At 53.9% G+C, this 20,814-nt stretch overlaps 1 protein-coding gene across 3 annotated transcripts in view; it reads left to right on the plus strand.

Annotated features, from left to right (window-relative positions):
• Positions 1 to 302: 302 nt before the first annotated feature.
• Positions 303 to 20,814, plus strand: part of SAMD11 (sterile alpha motif domain containing 11) — a 118,795-nt gene continuing 98,283 nt past the window's right edge. For all 3 annotated transcript variants that reach the window (XM_090123050.1, XM_090123049.1, XM_090123051.1), the window contains exon 1: positions 303 to 1,339. The gene's annotated coding sequence lies outside the window, so the exon portion shown is untranslated. The remainder of the gene's footprint in view (positions 1,340 to 20,814) is intronic.

Genomic DNA, 20,814 nt, shown 5'->3' on the forward strand with positions numbered 1-20,814 from the left:
AGTGTACATTCTGACTGCTACATTTATATATATCTTGAAGCTTAATGTATATATGAGTAGTTTGCCATGGGATAACACAGTGTAAACAGAGTAGAAACCCAGAAATCGTGACTTCTGTGTTCTCTCCATTTGAGTATTTTGTAATTTTTTTGAAATATTTGTGGACATAAATAAAACCAAGCTACACTACAGCAGCCAGGTTCTGCCTGCAAGCAGATGTGTCTGTTGATTGCTGTGGGTAGGAGAAGACTGTTTCCATCCAGAGAAATGCGGGATGGCCGTTCTTGCTGTTTCAAAGCTCATCTCACCTCTTTTCTTTGCTTGACTTCTTCCTCCTCGGAGATGATTTTGTTTCTAACACACAGCACAGACAGCAGCACCACGTCCAGCTCTGCAGCTCAGTGCCTGCCCTGGGCTGCTGTGTGCCCTGCAGCCGTGAGTTGGGAAGGCAGATTGGAAGGAATGGATGTAGGAGGGATGCTGGGCTGGTGTGAGCTCAGCGAGTTTCTGTCTGCAGTGTGAATGCATTGTGAGCACAGGGGGGTAAAGGAAAGGGTGTGCAAGAAGCTCTCCAGGTGGTAAAGAAGCTGCACCAGGTGGTAAAGAGCAGAAAACCAGGATGGTCCTTCGGTTCTGCTCTCATTCACGGAGTGGAGAAGGCTGCATGCTGTCACCTCCCTTTCATTTTGCATGTGAAACAAAGGTGTTGGAAGATACAGAACGGAAAGCCGGGCCTGATGAGTCACGAGGACGCGTAGCCTTCACGTTGGGTTAATGGTACGCAATATATACACAAGGAACGGAGTATTTTTGTGCCTCTTGCTTTCTAAGAGGCGTTACTTTGTGCCAGTGAAGTGAATGCTGCGGGGCGTTGCGTTGGGAGGAGCAGCCGGGAAGCAGCAGCGGGAGCGAGCCGCTCAGCAGCGCCACCTGGCGGCAGGGGCAGGAATTACCAGACGTTGTGCTCTCAGCAGCGTCACCTGGCGGCGGGGGCAGGAATTACCGAACGTTGTGCACTCGCAGCGCCACCTGGCGGCACGGGCGGGAACTACCAGGCGTTGTGCTCTCACGAGCGCCACCTGGCGGCACGGATGGGAATCAGCGCGCGGAAGCGCTCGCGAGCGCCACCTGGCGGCCGCTCTGCGGAGGTCCTGGAACGTTCTAGAGTGCGCGGCCGGCCGGAGCCGTGCCCAGCTGCCATGCGGACCGCCGGGCTGGGAGGAAACCTCGGCGTGTTGCATGCTTGTAGAGGGGAATGCGGCACCGGGCAGCGTCCCCCAGTGTCCTTCAGTGCTGCGATGGACCCCCACGGACAGCCCCGTTCGTGCAGCGCCAACAGGTGTGCAATGGGGGGGGGGGCACGAATCCGGTGTGTGAGATGCAGGTCTGCCACTGCAGATCGATTGAATGAAACTTCATGGCAGAGTGCAGGCAAGTAGAGGTCAGGGAGTCAAATGCTCGTGGCCTGGTGCTACTGAATGCTTGCCATCAGATTGTGCAGCCGCAGCTTTGTGATATTTGCCTTTTTCTGCCCTCCTCCATCCATCCATCAAGCTGCTGCATTGAGACCTGCCCTGCTCTGAGTTCTATTGCAGGTGGTATTGATTACCCAGGTGGAAATAATTCCTTTTCTTCCCTGTTTGGTGGTTCGGTTTCCAAGTGGAAACTGGGCTGAAGCTGGCCGATGGCAGGATATGTGTTCCTTTCTGACAGTAAAGCATAACTGCATTGGTTATTCTTGCATCTATTGCTTTTATTCATGTAAGCATTGCATAGTGCTGGCGTGAAGGAGCCTCTCAATGCCAGCACTGCTGCCTGCTGTTGGTCACTGGTGGGGGATGTTGGTGCTCTGCAGCAGCACTGAGTCCGTGCATTGCCAACCATTCTCAGCCTGCACATCAAACCCTGCTGTACCCAATGGGGCATCGAGCAGTTGGTGCTGGGTGCTTTTGTGTCGCTGCTGGGCGATGCTTTGCTGCAGCTGCTGTGACTCCAGAGCTCGCAGTGATGCTCACAGGGCTGTTTTCCTTTGTTGTCCTTCTGTGCTGCTTACAGCAGAGCTCCTGGTTTCATTCGTTCCTTCTGGAGACAAACCTGGAGGCAGGAGCTGTTGGGAACACCTTCATCTAAATGTAAATGTTGGTTCCCTGCCTCGGGCTGCCTGTCAGAAGTGGCTACAAGTTAATGCTCCCAGTCAATTCATCCCCATCAAGAAATGGTCTTTTATATGCTTATTGCAAACGTGTTGTTCTGGGGTAATAGGGCCACGTTTGTTTTGCAAGCTGGTGCCTCTGCTGGAACGAGAAATAGAAGAAGGGGAAAATGGTGTGAGGCTGCAGTGTGGGGTGGGCACAGCTCGGGCTCTTGGGTTTGGTTTTGGGTGACCTCTTTGTACAGAGCCCACTGGAGAGAGGAGCATTCCGTGGCCCCAAGCATCCCTAGGAGCCCCCTGACGTGCACAGGGCTTGGGTCAGTGGTTTCCCCAATCCATGCAGGTTCTGTTTGGTTCTGCCACGCATCCCAGCCACATTCTGCTCTCCCTGTGGATAAAACAGAGGGAAAGAGGCTGACTTGCCCTAAATCCTGGTTCCTGTTACCCAGCCGTGGGTGTCAGGGTGATGTTCTCCACCTGATGGCAGCAGATGCTCAGGAAAGGACTGCAGCCCTCTCCACCCATGGGCTGTTTTCAGGAGGAGCTGGGGGTCTCCCAGCAGTCGGTCAGAAAGAACGGTTTAAAGTAAATTAATGAGGGTTGTAATTAGCTGTGTTTTACAATATCTCTAATTATCGGTGGCATACTCTTGGGGGTTGGAGCAGAGGCTTGTCAGTGCTGGGAATACCAGCTGTGTTTTGGCAGTGCTGCAGAGAGCACTGTGCTGGAGCATGGAGCAGATGTGGGTGATGCAGAGGGAACCACCAGCACCTGTGGTGTCTGTGAATGCAGTGAGTGTAGGTATGTGTGTGCTGAATTGGTGCACGGTGCCACTTGTGCGTGCAAACCTGCCAGCAGAATGTGCATTGGGTCCGGTCTTGATGTTGAATCTAAGCAGTGAATCTAAGCTTTTTTGTCCCAGTTGGTTGCCCTGCTTGGTGCTCATTTTGCTGGTGTTTGGTGCTGGGTTCTCTGCAGGCTGTGTCCCCAGGGCTGGGAGTGCTGCTGCAACTGCTTGGAGCTTTTCCTGGGGAGCTGAGCGCCAACCTTTGCAGTCAGTGTTGGAATGGGGGGAGGAAATTCATGTGTCCTTAGCAGGGCCTGCTTTGAGTTGCCTCTCCTGTGATGCTGCGTGGGGCTGGGCAGCCTGTCCTCACCTTCTGCAGGGGATGAGAGATGGCTGCTGTTAATTCTGCTTAGAGACTGAGTTTGCTAGGTTAAACGTGATGTTAATTCTGCTTGCTGACACCTGGACTCGTGGGGTAAAATGCATCCATTGGGGTGGCGTCTTTGGGCAGTCTGTGTGGATGCTGAGTGCTTGCTGTGAATTGCAATGTCTGTGTTCTGTCTGCATCCACGTGTACACGAGCTCTGGAAAGGCACCCATTCCAATTAGCAGCCACTGGGGAAGGAGCTCACTTGTGAGCACTGGGATGCGATAAATAAAATATAAACTAGAGGAGCTGGGGAGCCAGGAGGGACAAAAGGGCTGCACAAAAGCTTTCGAAGAAAGGGGAGCCCACAATAAGAGGAGAAACTTGGAGGCACGCACTGTGCTGTGCTTGCTGAGTGCCTGGTGGAACCTTGGGCTGCTATCAGTGCTGTGCACATCGCTACGCTTCTCTTTTCCCACTGGCAAAGAAAGATGTGAGGATGTTCCAAAAGGCGGGGTTGGCTGAAAGTAAATTTCACGTGGAGGTGTGACAGTCTTGCAGTCTTGGAGGCGATGGGAGCCCTCGTACAGACTGATTCCATGGAGCACCTAAAAGGAGAGCCGCTAGGTGGGGCAAAGCAAGGTCACACGAGTCTTCCGAGGGCAAAAGAGCAGTTGAAAACTCATTTTGGTTCTTAACAGGAAGGCAGCGAAGCGACTAAAAAAGTGGGTGTGATGTGTTGAGATAATTTAATCTAAGAAGGTACCCTGGAGGCAGGAAGGGCCACGTTTCAAACCATCAGCAGCCATTGGAAAGCCTTATCGAGAGCAGCAGGAAGATGGAATCATCAATCCCAGAAGGAGAGCAGCTCAGTGCAGCAGCAGGCGGTGTGATGGAGCGTTTGGCAGCGTGGTGATGAGAGTTGGATCATCCAAAACCTGGCAGCTTGGGAAGGTGGTGGCCCTCCTTGCTGGCATGTGCTGGAGCGGGGCACGTTGGTGTTGTGCATTGCACTGTGATTGTGCACACGTGTTCCTTAGGCAGGAATTCAGTGTCAGCGGTGTGCGTGCACGTGTCCACCTGTACTTACATAGATGCAAATGCTTAACGTCTGTTTATTGCAAATAGAAGTAACACCAAAAGAGCTGCAGGACCTGCTGGGTGGAGGAGCAAAGGGCCGGGGGGTGGTGAGGAGCTGCTCCAGGACTGCAGCAGGAAGCAGCAAAGACACCCAGAGCAACGAACGCCGGCACGTCTGAGCTTCCAGGCACTGCTCTGATCGTGGCATGACGGAAATGGGACAGAAGCTCAGTATTACCACTGGCTGAGCGCAGGATAATGAGGGCACAGACAACCGTGGCTGGGCTCATTAGCCATTCTGCTGCCCAATTAGGCTAGGAGCTAATTGCTCATTAACGAGCCCGGACCTGCTGAGGCAGCTGGGCTTCCCTAGAAGTCACGGCTGGAGCCGCAGCAGAGAGCGGGTAGAACAGAGGCACGGTTTGAAGCCAAGGAAATGGAGAAATTCTGCTGCTAAGGAAGGGCTGTGCTGCTCTGCTGCTGCTCCCCAGGGACAGCAGTTCGATCCCTGGCACCGCCGCTGCCTGAAAGGCACGGCAGTTAGCCTGGCATCCTGCAGCCCTGCAGCTAATGACATGGACGGGGAGATGCTGAGGAGCTTAGGGCGAAAGGTTATTCTGACCTGCGTTTTCTTCTGAGCTGAGCATCCTCTGGAGAGAGGCCGAGCTGCTGGCTGGGAGGTGTGATGGTTGGAAACACAGTGGGACTGCAGGGAAAGCAGTGGTGCCGTGCTGGAGCAGCCCAGCAGTGCCTCCTGCAGAGGAGAAGCTGGAAGCTGTGATGTGCTGCTACCTGCATGCATCAGCTGCTCCGTAACACGGGCTTGCATTTTGTTTGGCACTCTGTGGTGTCAGGAGGGTCCAGGTCCCACCTTGCTGGTGGCACAGCATCCCTTCCCTCCGTCTCCATACCTGTGGGTCTTTCATTTACCATGTGCGACGGGGCCGGAATGAGAGCAGCAATGGGATGAAGGCACCAGCATCCTATTTTAGCTTGCAGACTGTCTGTCTGTAGGAGAAGCAGAGCAGTGCTGGGCTGGGCTCCACACTGCGTGTCTCCTGGAGCCGGCTTTGGGAAGAGGTGGGGAGGGAAGGAATGCATTTCTCATTATGAGCTGCAGCCTGAGAAGAGAAATCCCTCCCCCCCCAGGCCCTCTGCCCCCTGCAGCTCGCTGATTATTTTTGGCTGAGGATGGAAAGCACAGCCGTAGCATTTTTCCCATAGGGAAGTGACCCACGCTGGAGGGGACCGAAGCCTGAACCGTTTTCTTTGTGCCCTTTCAGTCCATGGCCACGCTTTGCACACCCGCAGCCCCTTTTCTCCCAGCACATTATGGGCTGTCATCCAGCCACAGGAGATGTGTTTGGGGCAGCAGGCAGGGCTGTGCTCTGCACAGTGACCTGGGGCTGGCAGTGCCTGGTGCAAGGGGAGCAGCACAGCAGCTGTCCCAGCTCCCCCCCCCCCTCCAAGCAAGCCCCACGCACTGGGGAGCAGCCCAGCTTGTTTTTTCAGCTAATAGAAAGCACATGAGGAGTGCAGCAGGCACGGCGACAGCTGCTGGGAATGATTCAGTTGGGACACAAACAGGAACTGATCCCTAAGCAGAGCCCAGCCGCTGTTCGGGGGGGGGGGGTCCTCCAGCTCCACAGCCCCCACCCCAGCCTGACTCACTTCCTCCAGCCTTGGCACTGCTCGGTGTAGGAGGGCACAGAACCTCCGTTCCCCTCCCCAACCTCTGTGCTGAGGCTGCAGTGTGTGATCTGCAGGGGAGGCCGCCCAAAGGTCTCCAAGCTGGAATAAATCTGACGTTGTGTTGTGTTGAGCCAGCAGCAGTGCAGGCTGCATTGGAAAAAGGGGAATTGGTGCTGCGTGGGGTGTGCAGGGCACAGTGTGGGGATGGTTTCTGGATGCAACCTGTTTTCTGGGGTGCACTCGTGTCCCTCGTTGGCCCCTGTTAATGTTCTGCTGTTTTCCTGAGTCCTTGGATGGTGAAGGCTGCCTGTGAGATGGCTTGCGTTGGGTTTTACCTTTTTCTTGCAGCTTGTCTAACAGATTTAGTGCTTGTTTCAAAGCCTGATGTGCTGCGAAGGAGCGCAGTCTCAGAGGGCAAGGCTGGAGCATCTCAGGGCATTGCTGGCTTGCTATGAAAGTCAAACTGATCTTCCCATCTTGAGGGAAACTCCCAGGGTTGGGTTGGTGGGAGCTGCCTGGACCTGGGGCAGCCAGACCCCTAACCCTAACTGCCTGCCAGCAGCATGGAGCACAGCTCTGGTGGCAGCAGGCAGGGAAGAATCTGAGCAGGGGCTGCAGCAGACACGTGGATGGACCCCTTGATCCAATCATTGCTTTTTAAAGCAGGAAGGCCCTGTTTTGGGAAGCCTAGCAGCGCGTGCAGCAAATCCAGGCACCTGCTCCATCTCAGGCTGTGCGTCACCCAGAGGAATTCCAACACGAAGCCCAGCTGGCGCCGGCCAGGGGATGAGCTCTGAAATCAGAGCTGGCACCTCGTGCTCCAGCAGCCTGTCCTGTCCTGGCTGCCCTAGCTGGGTGGGAGCTCTGTGCCCACCAGTCTGCTCCCCAGCTCTGCCCTTTTGCACTGACGCTGCCCTTGGAGTCGGGCCTGGCAGGTGGGATGCTGTCACTGAGGCTGGAGCAATATGGCACGGTTGAAAAGCACTCGCATCATCCCTCCTTCCCCAAACCCCCCACATTCCTTCTGCGGCCGCCTGGCTGCCTGGATACCACTCTCAGCTGTCAGGGGATAATAGCCATCGAGTCCTAATTACAAATCACCCCGGCTGGGAGTTCCATCTGGGTCTGCTGTGGGGGGACTGAAAAGGGAGGGAGGGTAGGAGAAATGCTGCACAATTGTGATGCTCGGAAGCATCCAGGCCTCCAGCCCAAGACCAAAATAGTCCACGGGCTGCAGGGCCTGGGGCTGCAGGAGGCTTTGCAGCAGAGCACTGTGAGACGTGTGCTTGCCTCGTTCAGCCCTGCGAGCTCTGAACTGGAGAGGGCAGATGGACCGCAAAGCATCTCCTGTCCATCCTGCATCCATCGGTCCCTCCTGAACCTCCTGCTTGGCTCCCAGCAGGGAGGGGCAAGCTGAAGAGGTTGCATTAGCTGGAGCATCTCCAGTGCAGACTTTGGAGACCTGCAGGGTATCCATCACAAAGTGCACAAAGGCACCTCAGCTGCCTGCTGCCTCTGGGGCTGCGCTCTTTGCTTTCCCCGCTGGCTGCAGCTGCTGGGGCTGTCAGCTCAGAAACAATCCTGAAGCAAAGTGTCTCCCAGGTACGGGATCCTGAAATGCAGCTTGCAGCCCATCTCCCCACAGCCCAGCTCCCCGCAGCGCTGCTCTCCCCAGGAATTTACCCAAGGGCAGCCCCAAGCCAACGTCTGCCGTCGCTTCTGCATTTCTCCAGCCGCGTTCCACCCGAGGTCAGGCAACCTCGTGGCATTTGCAGCCTCGTGACTGCTGGGGAGATTTAATTTTCAAAGCGTTCCCAACATCCCCTGGGATAGACCTTGGCTGATGGCCAGGGCCCGTGACCGCCAGGAAGAGCCGTGCGAGGCCAGGCTGATGAACAGCTCGGTTCCAGCAAGGAAAGAAAAGAAGGAAAGGAGTATGGGGGGGGGGGACCCGCAGCCCTTTTGGCCTTTGGCAGGCTTAGTGATGCCTGCAGCAGTGCATAACCTGCTGCTGACGCAGCACTGCAGTGCATTGAGGGGGGGATGTGTGTGTGGGACCCTGGCAGACAGATGCTGGGAATTTGCTGCCTGGCACCAAAATGGGTTCGTAGGCACAAAGAGAGGCTGCAGGGTGAGGAGTAGGGGAGGAGGTGGTGATTTCAGACAGGGGGGTGTGGATGTGGGGAAGCGGGGAGGCTGCAGAGTCTGAAATCCTCCCGTGTTTCTGTAGGCACGGCTGCAGAAGCCAAACCAGCAGTGGTTTTGGTTGTAACCTCGTGGAATGCAAACACAAGGAGCTGGCACGGGTTGGCACGGCGATGTCTTGGGTCTGTGAGTGAATATGAGACTCAGTTCCTGTGTATGGCCAGCACGGCTGGCTGGGTTTCCTGAAGGCTGCTGCAATTGGTAACTTAAAAAAAAAACCAACAAAATGATCGGGGAAGGAGGAATAGCATTCAAAATATGGAACACCTCATAAAGCTGGGGAGGTAGGAAGCGAGGCAAGCAGGCACAGCCGGGGCTCGGACTTGCAGGAGGAATGGTGTGCAGTACATAAAGATCCAGGGGAATCGGCTCGGGGTGCAGACTAATGAGCTTTTTAATTAGCTGCAAATGCAAGCGAGGCTGAAAACCCAAATAAATAAGTAAATTAAAGATTTTAAAGGCTGAATACAATCAATGAGGGGGTCAGCTTTTAAAATATTAAATCTCTGAGGCAGTTGGTTAGCAGTGCTGGGGCTGGGCTGCCCCAGCCCAGGAGGTAGCAGAAGGTGCTGTTCTTTGGGCCAGCAGCCCTCTGGCTGGATCATGGCATCTGCAAACCCATTCATCACCCCGTGCCTGGGGTGTCCTGTGGGGTGTCCCATCCCTGAGCAGCGTTTGTGCAGCAGTGCTGGATTAGGTGGTGTGGTGGGGATGTGGGGCAATGGGGCATGGCCAGCACAACCCTCCTCCTTTCTGCATCCTGGGCAGAAATGTGCTTGTCAGAAGCAGTTCTTAATCAACCAGCGTGTCCCCTCGTGCCTTTGCAAGGAGGCAGAGCAAGAGCAGAAGCTGCTCTTCATTATGCTGATGCCCCTGGCTGCCCTCAGGAAGGGGGAATGCTAAGCAGCTTCAGACCCCCCAGCATGGGGAGCTTGGAGAGCTCGAAGCAGCATTGGCACGCGGGCAGTCATCGTGTCTCAGTGCGTTTGGAGCAGAAGGAAAAGCATTTGTAGTTTGTGTGTGTGTGATGTGCTGCTGGAGTTTGCACCCAGGCTTCGGTAGGAACAAAAAGGGCCACGTGCGAAGCTCTGATAGCGGCTCAGTCGTGCAAAAAATAAACTTCATTTGCAAAAGCAAGACGGTAATACACAAATTCAGAGCTGTTGGAGTTTGTGCTGTAAGGGCCAAATGGGTTTGTTCAGATGGTGATTTACTGAGACTTGTGTAAAGGAGGGGGGGGAGAGGAAGGTTCCAGCCCCCGGTGGCCTTGAAAGCGATCTGCCAGCGCCTGCTGGCTCCGTGTTGATGGATTTGCTGTCACGTCTCCCTGGCATGAGGTGACAGATTTCTGTGTCGGGTTGAAGCCAGAACCAATAGCCATCCATCACCGTGAGGACGGGCGGGAGCAGAGGGGAGGCACAGCCAGGCAGCAGCAGGCCCTGGTGAGGGGCTTCCATGCCTTCCTTCCTTGTCAGCACCATCATGGAAAGCGGTCCTGCACTGCGTAGAGTGTGGGTATAGTGGGGATGGAGGGCTGCTTGGGATGCTCCTTTTGGGGTTTTTTTTGCTGCACTGTGTCACCTGCAGTGCATTATCCAGCAATGGGGGGAAGGCTCCTAGGGCTGCTGTCAGCCTGTCCTAGCAGATGGAAGGGCAGGTTGGCTGTGCTGCAGCTGGCTGGGCTCTGCCTGGAGCCTTGTCAGCTCTGCCCACCTCTGTATGTGAGCAGCAGAGCCAGAGCTGGAGCTCTCTGGGGCATCCTGTCTGCCCTTATGTCTCCTTCTGAGATGAACTTCCAAGATTGGAGCTGCCTGTCCTGCCGTTTTACTCCTCGAGTTCCATTTCAGAGCTAAACCCGAGGTAGAGGCAATGCTGGATCCATCCAGACTTGTGGTGCTGGGCGGAAAAATGCTTTCTGTAGCCATGCAGGTGGGCAGGAGGAGCTGCCTTGTTGCTCTTTTCCCCAACGTGATGCACGTGGTGTCTGAGCTCAGGTGGGTGCTGCAGTACTGGGCAGGACCTGGTGCTGCCTTACTGCCTTCAGGTGCCTCTGTTCTGTCCCTGGGCTCTCTGTACAGTTTCCATTGTTGGGTTGTGGCTCTATGAGGTGTTCATTTCTAAGTTGTTCCTACAAAGAGCCAAGAGATGGAAAAAAAAGCAAAGAACACAAGAGCGTTCCTTTAAGCTGAATTAGCATGCACAAAGCTTGGGCTTTGCTGCTCCCAGACCTCAGACTTTGCATCTGTTTTTTCATTTGCAATAGGCTAATGTGCTTTGACACTGCACCCCTCTGGGAAGCTGTCAGCAGGCAGTGTCAATATTTCCTTCCAAAAAAAAAAAAAAAACCCCAACCATCAGCCCACCACCCTCTAATGCATTGCTTTACAATATGCTTTACAGAATTAAATTACAGAGCATTCAGGCTGGAAGCCTCCACCTGAAGAAGACATTCCCAAATTCCACCTGCTCACACCCTGCATCCCCAGAATCTGTTCTTCTGGTTGTCCGTCCTTTTCCATCTCCTCTTTAGAAGGAGGGATGCACCTGGAAGCTGTGATGCTGCTCAACAAGACCTGGACAGGTTGGAGAGTGGGACAGGGTGGAAGCTGATGAGGTTTAACAAGAGCAAGGGTAGAATTGTGCACCTGGGGGGGAATAACTGCATGCACCAGTACAGGTTGGGTGCTGGAGAGGAGCTCTGCAGAGAAGGACCCGGGGGTCCTTTCCTTTGGAATAAGAAGGATGTGGGGCTTGGACATACAGGAGTGAAGGCTGCATGAAAAGCACTCCCAGGAGAGCCATTGTGATTGCATGGCAAGCAGCAGAATGGTGGAGATCTGTTCTCCCTGGGCCCTGGCATTGCTGTTAGGGAAGTGAAAGTCACACTGCTGTTTTCTTTCCAGCTGGACAGTTGTGTCCATGGAGGGAGAATGAGAAAGGGTACAAATCCATCCTGACTCGCACCAGTACCTGACATGCACTGTTAGCATCACCTCTGGGATGCTCCTCGCCATCCCTGGCCCAGCACCTGCTTGATTCCTTTTTGCTCAGCTCCAGTCTCCCCGTGCTGTCAGCTAACTGATACACAGCCTTGCTATTCTTGCTTTTATTTTGGGTATGTATGCAAGAATCAAATTCACCACTTTGTAAAGGGCTGAGGTGAAGTTCTCAAGCTGATAGAGCTTAATGAGAACTGTAAATAGTTCATTGTTCAGCAGCAAACTGCATCCCTTAAAGATGTCTTGCTGAATTAGCAGCATTGGGTTATCGATGTTGTGCTGTTCTACCCTTAAGCAGGCCTTCAATAAGTCGCTCAGAACTTCTCCCATGGAGATTCTGGTGTCTGCTGAGGCTGTGCTCTGATTGCCTCTGGAAAGGGCTTTCTGAATAGGAGCCTCTCCCTTGTCCTCCAGGCAAAGGAGAAAGGAAGGTGCACAGTTAGTTTTCTTACTGCTTGAAGTGGTCTAAAGGCTTATAAGCACTTCTTAGTTGTGTATCCTTCTGGCTCACAAGAGTCTTTATTGCTAGATATGTTTCTTCTCATATTTTCTTACTACTGACTCTGATTTCTCGTTTGAACCTCATGGCACGGACTGTATTCCAAGTACCCACACCTTAAGGGGGGCAGCTGCCTTTCTCAAGGATGCTGGGAAAATGTTGTGCTTCTTTTCCAAGCTGTCCTGACTTTATTCTGCCTTCCCTGAAACTCATACACACCAGTGTCCATTGCAGCAGCTGGGGTGGCTCTGGTCAGCGCTGTGGCTTTGGGTTTTGCTCCTTCCCAACAGAAAACCAAAAAGCCCTACAGTGCCACACGCTTTCTTGCTCCATTGTGCATTGCCAGGAAGAGGAGTTCCCCAGGAGAGCAGCAGGCAGAAGGCAGCCTTTCCTCTGGGGATTTAACCACAGCACTCCATCCATATGATGCGGGGCTGTCGGATGGGCAGCTCTCAAGAAGTGTGGGTTCATTCGGAGGCTTTGAGATGAACCCTCACTGTGGCATTACAGCTCAGTTCAAATGCGGGGAGGAGATGAAAGGCGAAGCTTCAGCGCGGAGCTCATCCTCAGGCAGGGCAGAAAATAGAAGCACTGAGTTCTCTGGGCCTTTCCTCTGCCTGGAGATGCTCCGTTGGCCAGAATGTCACTTCTCATTTTCTTTGTGCTGTTCTCTCGTCTGTTCTCATTAACCCCTTCCTCTGTGCAAACCCCGCAGCCAGCACAGCTCTGCCTGCAGCCAGCACTGCTGTGGGATGCTCCTCCTGCGTCCCTAACCTGCAATCCCCAGTCCATAAATCTCCTGCTCTTTTCTGGGAGCAGTCTGCCCTGCTTAGATCTCTCTGATGCCTCCGTTTTTTATGCATTGTAATATCAATACAGTCCCTCAAGTCCAGATCCCAGGGACTTCCAGCATGCTCTGCTCCTCGGGTACCTTTCAGGTGCCATCCCTGGGTCTCTCTACACTTTTGTTCCTCAGCTGTGCAGCCTCTGATGTGTGTCCATTAACACAGCAAGGCCTCACAACATGCTGGCTCTGCACAGATCGTGGAAGCATTTGGTTCTGATAATTGGGAATCCAAAGTGGCACATCACCATCCCGTGCTGCAGTGCTTGTGCAACTCCAGCTTGTGATTCTTTCCCAAGGTGGCCATGAGGGGCACTGCAGGGTAAGGAATGGGGACACCCACACTGCCCCAAGGAAGTTTGGCTTCAGAGGATGCCGTGGGGCACAGCAGTCCCTGCAGCCATAAAATGGAGCAGCTCTCAATTGGGTGAGAGCCATGCTGGGCTTTGAGACAGGTTTGTGTGCGTCTGTGGGTGCAGAGCTTTGCAACAGAACCACAGAGCAAATGGAAGGATGTGTGTGCTGAGATGAAGGAAAACGTGCACCTCAGGTTGTGGTGTGTGTCGGTGCATGCTGCACATCTGTATTACTTGCAGCACACAGGTGTGTGCACGTGCTCACCTCTTTGCATGGATGAGTGGGTGCCAGAGTGCACACAGGAGCATCCATGGATGTGTGTAAAGACCTGTCCTTGCATTTTGGAGTGTGCAATCAACCAGGGTTTATAAGATGCATGGCAGCAGGGCAACCTCTTGGAAACCACAACAATCTAAGGCATGTCCTTAAAGGAATTTAATAAAACAGAACAGCTGAATGCATCATTATCGATGTTTGGATTTGAGTGTACCAAGGGTCTTGCTGCAGAGGCAATGTTTTCTCCTTGGAATATCATTCAGGTTGAGGAAGGCAGGCAGGTTGGCTAATTTGGTTTGAATGAGCACTCTCTAGAGACAGCACGACTACATGATATCCTCAGCACCTGCAGTGCTCACCTGCGTGGTGCTGGGATACAGCATGATGCATGGCAGCTGGGTGCTGTGCTCTTCAGCTCTGGGCAGTGGAGCAGCACTGAATCTCCTCCTGCAGGCTCTGCTTTCTCAGGAGGGGAAGCAGGGAGGGGGGGAAGCAGAGCCATCACCTGCTCGAGGTCTCATCTATCACCTTGAATTGTGTCGCGGGATAAAATTACTCATCCAAACCTAATGATAAATTAAATCAAACCTGGAGTAAAGAGGATTAATGGGCTGTGTGCGCACATGCACACGTTTGGCAAAGAGGCCATGACCCAGGGAGGTTCGAAATGCCTGCTGGAGCTGATGGAGCCAATCACAGGGTGGGCTTGGGGACGGCTGCTGGGCTTCTGCATCCCTGCACAGAGCGCAGCTCCCACCCAGCCTTGGTGGAAATGGCTCCTGGAGGAATCTGAGCTGTAAGGGTTTATGCCTGGGGAGGATAAGGGCCCGGTGTAGGTGGGGTAAGCCTTGGAGGAGGAGAGCTTCTAGTAAATGACTGCTTAAGCTGTAAACATATTTAATGAAGGCCAACAGCATCTGTGTTGTTCCTGCTGAAATAGCGGGCTGGGTAAGAGCAGAGACGTGCAGTGTGAACTGAGTGGGAATGTTTGGCTGTTGCAGCCATCAGGACACAGCAAATCCCAGTGTTTGGCTGGGAGCTGGGGGGCTCAGGTCCCCTTCCTGCTGTGCTCACAGGGGGCACGAGCTCTGTGGGCTGGGAAACAGACCCCAGGACTCCCTTCAGCCTTAAGATCTATGTGTGTTACTAACTTAGTGAGGAGCTGGGAGGCTCTGATTTTCAGTGCCTGCTAAGTAAGGCAGGGCTGAGCACACATGGCATCACCAGGACGTGGTGTGTGTGGAGCAGGCTCTGCTCAGTGCTGTCTGGGGGCACGAGGGCACCGAGGTGCTCCCTCCCACCCAAATCACTCCAATCACGTTGCCTTATCATCACCTGACAATGTTTTTCAACATCAACAGCTTCATAAAGCTTTTCCTAATCTACAGCAGATGCCGTCAGGAGTCTGGTTATTCACTTCACGGGGGGGGGGAAGAAATAACAAAAACAAGAGCCAACCTTCCTCCAGCCCATCACACAGAGCTTCCATAACAAACGTGTGTGTGTGTGGGGAGGGTGGTACATCCCCAAAGCAAACAGGGTGTTTTGCTCCCTCTCTCGGGTTTGGCTAAAAAAAGCAAACAGACCGCAGAGGAAACGCGTCATGGTGCAAACCGTAACCAGATGGAGCATGGGAGGGCAGGGAGGGGGGTTTCTGCGGCACAAAATGCGTGTTGGAGGGCTGGGAGTCCTCCCCAGGGTGGGCTGAGGAAGGGGAAAGCCCAGCACCGAAACCGAGATGCTGGGGGCTGCGGGTGGAAAGTGAGATGGGGTGGCACTCGCAGAGCATCTCGCCCAGCTCCTTTCTTGTTCTGTGCTGTTGCCGCGTGCTGCTTTCTTTTCACCCCCGCTTTTGTCTCTGTCAAATGTCAATTCCTCTCTGGGGAGGGGGTCAGCAACCTGGAGACCCTGCATCCCTCAGTGTGGAGCTCTGAGCAGCCAGGAATGGGGCATGTTGGCCACAGAGCCAGCAGCGCTGGTCGGAGTGCAGAGGTGTTGGGAGGGCTGGCAGCAAAAATACATCGAAATCACACAGTCAATCATTAGGGCTGGAAAAGACCTCCAGGAGCATCACGTCCAACCAACAACCCGTCCCCACCACGTCCCCAAGTGCCACATCCCTCGAATGCCTCCAGGGATGGTGACTGCACTGCTTCCCCGAGCAGCCTGGCTGATGTCACACATCCATCCTCCAGCCTTCAGAAGGGATTCTTCCAGCAGGGCAGCGTCCAACTGTTTGGATCCCAGGAACAGTGACAACCTGGCCCTTCCAGCCAGGGCTGTGCCAAAGGCTTTGTGCAAGGCTGCAGGTGGGGAGCATGGGGAAAAGTGAGTGAGAGCCGTTAATTAGTGCGACTGGGCGAGCATAGGCAGGAAGGTTTGTAAAAAAGGCATGGCAGGGCTGATTGATAGGAACCTGGGGAAAAGAGGGGTGTCTGAACGACGCGTGGAATGAAAAGCAGCGTGTGACAGCTGCAGGGGAGAGGTCTGTGGGATGCGGTGTGTGGAAATAGAAGATGGAGAGTGGTGAGGTTGCAGAGTGGGGCTGCCAGCAGTGAGAGGTAAGGGAGTCTGGGGGTGTGCAGGGAGGCTGAGCTTGGGGATGGAGATGGATGGAGTGAGCAGTGGGGCAGGGAGGCTTCATGGAGGACCTGAGAGGGGCAAGGTGTGCTCGGGGCTTGGGTGGGGTGGTGCTCGGAGGGTTTGGCTGCATTAGCAATGCTGAGAGCTCTGCATGCTGTCCTGTCAGCACGGCTGATGTGGCTGCAGACTGTGTGCTGACTGGTGCAGGTGCAGGGCAAAGTTAAGTGCTTTCCACCCATAGAGTGGGTGCAGCAGCCGTGGCAGGAGGGAGGCTTGGGTGATCTGCATGGCCAGCCAGAATGGAAAGGGAAGGGTAGAGAGGAAACCGAACGCAGGAATGAAAAGCTGTCTGCATGTTCCCCTGAGGAGAGGCAGGCACTGGTGGTTCCCCCAGTGACTCTCGGATGATTAGCACTCCTATGGAGCAGAGCTGCTGGCTCTAAGAGTGTGAGAATAGTTCTCAGTACAATGAAATGCAGATTTTTCCCAGTGTTACTGTGCTCGCCTGTGCCTCCCTTCCCAGTTCTACCCCAGCAGTGAGGCAGCTCCCACCCTGACTCTTCCAGACCCTGCAGATGTTGCTTTGATGGAGACAAGAGCCTGCTTTGCTCAGTGGCAGCTGCTGGGAGCTGAATGCCACTGCTTGCTGGGATCTGAGCCCTGTGTCTGTTGCCTCTCTTCACCCTGCACGTGTTGCTTCATCTCTAAAATGAAGGCCAGCACCACCGCAACGCATCCAGGCATCACTCCCCAAATGCAGGGATGCTCTGGGGGGCTTTCCCTGCCTGGCTGGGGTCCTGTAGTCATTCACCTCCATGATCTTCCATATCTTCAACAAAGAGACTGAATTTTCCATCACTGACATGTTTGCTTTTGGTAGGAAGTGTTCCTTGATAACTAGGTTAGATCTTCCCATCCTGAACGTCCCCATGTATCCCTTCAGTGTGGGCTGTTGGGGCTGCATGGTGCAACTGTCAGCTGCTACTGGAAAGCAGCAGAGTGGGGCTGGAGTTCTCCATTCGCCCTCCCCTCCCTCCCTCTGGGCGAGAGGTGGGGCAGGGAGAGAGGGTGGGAGCTTCAGACTCGGTTCTCATGGAATCCTTTTCCATCCCTTTCCCGGCCCTCGGCATGAAAGCAGTCCCAGCAAAACAGAGATGCAGATGGTTTCACCCCTGGAGCCAACGCCTGTGTTGAGAGCCTTGGAAATGTGAGACTGTGCCACCAATGAAGTTCAAAAAGCGCTGCTGTCAATGCTGAGGAGGTTTTCCCCACCCTTCTTTTCCTTTTTTTTTTTTTTTTTGTATTTGGAGACGCCGATGCCTTTCTTGTTTTGTTTCTTTTTGTGTTGTTTCTCTGTGTTTTGTTTTCTGCTTTCAGTCCTTGGGGGCCCCAAACAAAGGCTGATGGAAATCAGGCACCCCCTACTTGGACAGTTTTGCCCAGAGCTTGAGACATCCCATTCTGAGATCCCATCTGGAAGGGTATTTTCCAGGTATATCTGCACCTCCCCACCCCCTTCCCACAACCCCCCCTCCTCCAGCATTACCATGCACCAGTTTCAGTGTAAGCATTGACTGATGGGTGCCGTGGGCCCCCAGCCAACACCTGACCTGCACAGACAGAGCTGGCATTCAGCTTTGATTCCCTCAAACGAAGTAAAAAGCTCAGGGCAGAGGGGCTGGGATGCATCCCAGGCTGGGCAGTGTGTGAGGGCAAAGCCAGAGCACAGGTGGTCCTACGGGCACAGTGTGTGAGGCAGGAAGATGAATAACAGTGCTTGTAGCTGCTCAAAGCAAATGCAAAAACAGTATTGATGGCCATGATATTTCTGATGCTGGAGCAGCATGGAGCTTCATCAGTGGAGGTGGTGAAAATCTGGTGAATGGCAAAGGGCACGGAGGCATGTGAGCAAAATGCTTGGATGTAAGGGCATAGCAGGGCTCTGTCTGATGGGCCTCTTCTTAAAATGCCTGGGTGAATGTGCACCTATTACTGATTTATTTCTTCCTTTGGATTTCTAATTCTGGCTGTAGGTGTGAACCTCTCCCTGGCAATAGAAACAAAGGGCTCTTAAATATCTGCACCTCAACATGTCTCCTTATCACAAGTCCTGGAGGGGAGGAGCTGGGCTCTGTGGCACAGTGAGGACCCTTCCTCACTCATTTTGTAGCAAAGGTGCAAGCAGTGCTCTGAGCTCCTTAGCTCCTCTGGTTTTTGTGTGGAGTTGCACCCTGCTTTTCTTTCACCTGAGCTGTTGCTTCAGTCATAGAATCCTAGAATCATAGAATGGCCTGGGTTGAAAAGGACCACAGTGATCATCCAGTTTCAATTCCCCTGCTATGTGCAGGGTCTCCAATCACCACCAGCCCAAGCTGCCCAGAGCCACATCCAGCCTGGCCTTGAATGCCTGCAGGGATGGGGCATCCACAACCTCCTTGGGCAACCTGTTCCAGTGAAATGTTCCTGTTGAAGCTTAGTTCAAACTCACTGACATTTCCTGGCGCAGAAATTCTTCTCCTTCAGCTGATGATGCTGCCAGCACACACAGCATCTCTGCTGCGGTGGCCTCGTGCCCTCCTTCCCCTGCAGACAGATGTCCTTGCTGTGCCATACGTTAGTCAAGGCCCACATTGCTGTGAGTCCTTGCACGGTGCCACAGTCTGAATTTCTGCTGAAATATATGGGCAGGAGGGCTGTGCAGAAATGAAAGACCCACAGCACCGCTGCTGAGCTGAGACCCAGTGAAGCTGTGGTGAGAGATGCTGCTCGTCCTTCAGGATCATTTGAAAATGTAAGTTGAAAAACACATGGCCCGTATTTCCGGCCCTCTGCCTGGCCCTTGTGTGGCTGAGAAGTGGCTTTGCTGGTGCAGACCACCCCTACGTGCTCTGCAGCAGTACAGCACTGAACTTGCTGCTCCCTGGTGTGTAACGAGCACCTCCTGCAGCAGCTCTGAGAACCAGAGCAGGTTCTCATTGCACTCAGGCCAGATGGTGGAGTAAGGAAATCAGTCCTTGCAGTAGCAAGAGGAGTCCTGTCCACGCGTGGTGAGTTATCACACTCACTGCAGGCTGGGTCAGCCAGCAGCTCCATTGTTCTTCCTGCACCCTTTTCATTTCCTAGGAAGAGCCATCACCTTGCTGCCTCCTCCTTCAGCCAGCAGCTGGGTCTGCTTGGCACGCAGTGTGCTGCAAGGTGGATCTGAAAGACAGCCCACCCCTTCCCACACTGCTCACCAGGCAGGCAGCCCTCGGTGATCTCCTGCATCTCATTCACAGAAGTGCTTACTCTTAAGAAATGCCTGGTGGTTAAAGTGGTTCTGGTAAAATACCAGCGTGTAGGTAGCAGATCTCCATCACACAGAGGATCATTGAGAACACAAACCCTTTGGGCTTGGTCTGCAGCAGAAAAATGCCTCTTGCTGACAGCAGGCAGGAGGCTGTGCTTGGTGCTGGACCAGCTTCACTGCTGGTTCTGTCCATTGCCTGCTTAAAGGTTGCTGAATGTGGCTGAAAACACGTATGCTTGAACTGATATTGAACCTGAAAGACAAAAAAAAATTGTTTTTCCAGCGTGGGATGGGGACAAGTGGCTGCACAGAGAGCTGATGTCATCGCCGTGCTCTGCAGTGAGGGAGCTGCGTCCTGCATGCGCTGGTAACTTTTCTTCCTTGGAAAACACTGCTCCAGCTCAACATCTGCTTTTCTAAAGGGCTCCGTGATGCTGTTTGGGGTTTTTTCTGCTGCTGGCTGAGCTCCATTGGCTGACTTGCATCTGGAGGTCAAGTGCCTTGCCCCCACAGGTCATACAGCAAGCGAGCCCTTTGAGCCCAGTCCTGACAGATGAGGGCAGGGTGAGGCACTGCTGCTGCCATTGCTGGGAGCTGAGCTCCAGGCTCTGGAGGCAGTGGGTTAGAGCTCTGTCTGCAGAGATGGGGAAAGAAGAGCTGTTTGCTTCGAACTTGACCTCGTCTAGGGTCTGAAGGCAGGAAGGTTTGTTCTATAAATGCACTTCCATCACTGCTCTTTCAGCTCAGGGAAAGTAAAATGCAGCAGTGCACTGTAGCTTGTTCCACGGGCTGCACACCCCAAGGAGCTTGCTGCTGGCTGCGACAGCTGCTGAATGCTTGGCTCTTGCTGCAGTTTGCATCCCTTCTTAATAAACGTGTTTCAGCTCAAGCAGCACTTGAGCAGAATGACAGGCAAACCCCAGGGCCTTCAGACAGCACGGAAAAGTTTTGCTGGCTGCTTGCTCCTGCAGCATGAGCACAAGGGCAGATGGGCTGGGAGATGCAGAGTGAGCACTGTCAGTGGAAAGGTTGGTTTTCTTCTCTTAAACTGATGACCTCCCTCTGCTCTCTTGTGGAGGTGTTACAGCAGAGCCAGACACTGCAGGTGTCCCCTGTTCCATCGTTTTCCATCATCCTTGGGAAGCTCATCACTGTTAGGAGGGCTGAGTGAAAAGCCCAAGTGCTGCCTGACCGCCTGCCACAAACATCTTAATGTGTAAAACCCCCCTCTGTGGGCAGGCAGGTTTGGGTGAAGCCTAAGGTATTCCAACTCCCAGTGTTCTTCCCTTGCAGCCCTTCCCAACATCCAGCAAGGGGAGCTGAGAGCCTGGCCCTTCCCCATCACTGCACCCAAGCTGTCCCTGGGTGAGGATGAACACTTTGCAGGGGGACACGCAAAGCAAAAGCTGTGTGTTGTTTTCTCCTGTCGCATCCCAGAAGATGATGGAGGCTCAGTCGCACTTCAGAAATTTCCATTTCGTGCAGAGATCTCCATATCTCCATTCCTGCACCAGGTGCTGCTTTGTCCCCTGGGTGCAGCCCTGCTCTGGAGCAGCACATTCAGCAGCTCACAGCTGTGCTGGGAGCACGAGACCCCCTCAGGCAGGATGCAGGTCAGGGGGGGGAGGAAGCCTGACCTTCCTCTCCATGCTCTGCAGGGAGCTCCGGGTCTCCTGCTCGATGT

The sequence above is a fragment of the Phasianus colchicus genome, chromosome 22 (genome assembly GCF_987193195.1).
Source record: "Phasianus colchicus chromosome 22, bPhaCol1.hap1.1, whole genome shotgun sequence".
Lineage (NCBI taxonomy): Eukaryota > Metazoa > Chordata > Aves > Galliformes > Phasianidae > Phasianus > Phasianus colchicus.